Source organism: Piliocolobus tephrosceles, unplaced genomic scaffold, assembly GCF_002776525.5.
Source record: "Piliocolobus tephrosceles isolate RC106 unplaced genomic scaffold, ASM277652v3 unscaffolded_32876, whole genome shotgun sequence".
In the NCBI taxonomy this organism is placed as follows: Eukaryota; Metazoa; Chordata; class Mammalia; order Primates; family Cercopithecidae; genus Piliocolobus; species Piliocolobus tephrosceles.
This window is the reverse complement of record NW_022316394.1, coordinates 1-1,388: the sequence shown is the minus strand read 5'-3', so window position 1 is coordinate 1,388 and position 1,388 is coordinate 1. Positions and strand designations below refer to the sequence as shown.

At 51.2% G+C, this 1,388-nt stretch overlaps 1 pseudogene; it reads right to left on the bottom strand.

Moving 5' to 3' along the window:
• Positions 1 to 707: 707 nt before the first annotated feature.
• LOC113222652 lies at positions 708 to 1,378 on the bottom strand (annotated as a pseudogene).
• Between the last annotated feature and the right edge of the window lie 10 nt (positions 1,379 to 1,388).

Sequence of the window (1,388 nt, the reverse complement as noted above, 5' to 3'; positions counted from 1 at the left end):
TGCTTCCATTGGGGTGGTCAGAAACTCTGTGCCCTTCAGTGTGGGTCTCTCTGCTGCAGGACACAGGATGCCCTGCCAGTCAGGAACGGGTCTCATCCCTCACAGAGCTGGCCATATGGCCCAGGTTCCATACACACCTGTAAAACTGGTATTTCTAGCTTCTATAAACAATCTCTGGCTGGGCGCAGTGGCTCACACTTGTAATCTCAGCACTTTGGGAGGCCGAAGTGGGCAGATGGCATGGCTCCAGGAGCTTGAGACCAGCCTGAGCAACATAGTGAAACATGGTCTTTACAAAAAGTAAAACAAAAAAACATTAGCCAAGCATGGTGTTGCACACAGGTAGTCCCAGCCACTCTGGAGGCTGAGGTGGAAGGATCACCTGAGCCCTGGAGGTGGAGGTTGCAGTGAGCCAGGAGTGTACCCCTGCACTCCAGCCTGGGTGACAGAGTGAGACTCTGTCCCCGCCAGAAATAAAAAACAAAAAACAAAAAACAACTCTTTCCTCATCTATAGAAGATACTTGCTGCCAAGGTCATAATGAGGAAATAATGCAACTGACTTGTAGTCTCAGAAACTTGAGCCAAGTGACCACATCCTCAGCACGTGCTACCCTCGCGTTGTAAAGCCCTGCAGTACAATCTGTGACATTTTTATTCATTCAAGAAAGCAAAGATGAATCCATTTGGCAACTCAGTTCATACTGTTCAGATAAACATACCAAATGGTACATGTGGAGGTGGTGGTCGAGATCTTACAGGCCACAATGGGTAGAGGAGCTGGTTGAGGTCCTGGAGGAGTCAGTTCAGACAGCAGAGGCCAGCCAAGTGGAGAAGGTGGCAGATGTACTAGAGGAGACCGTGGTGGAGGAGGTGGTTGAAGTCCCGGGGGCCACGAGTGGAGATCATTGAAGTAGCCGAGGAGATTCATGTGAAGGTGGTTGTTGAGGGGCCAGATGCCACCCAGGTAGAAGGCGTGGCTGAGGATCCAGAGGTTACTAAGTGAAGATGTAGTCGGAGGTCCCAGAGGTCTCACAGAACAAAAAGGTGAATGATGTCCCAGAGGAAATGCAGCTATAAAAGATGGATGAGGTCCTGGAGGACAGAAACATGCAGGAGATAGATAAGGTCCAGGAGGACCAAGAGCTGCAGGAGGTGGATGAGGTCCTGGAGGACAGACACAATCTGCAGGTGAATTAGGTCCCAGAAGATCTATGGTTTCAGGAGGTGGATGAGGTCCCAGAGGACCAACAGCTGCAGGATGTGGATGAGATCCTGGAGGACCTATGGCTGCAGGAGGTGGATGAGGTCCCAGGGGATCTGCAGGTGCAGAAGGTGGATAAGGTCCCAGAGGACCACCAGCTGCAGGAGGTGGATGAGGTCCAAGAG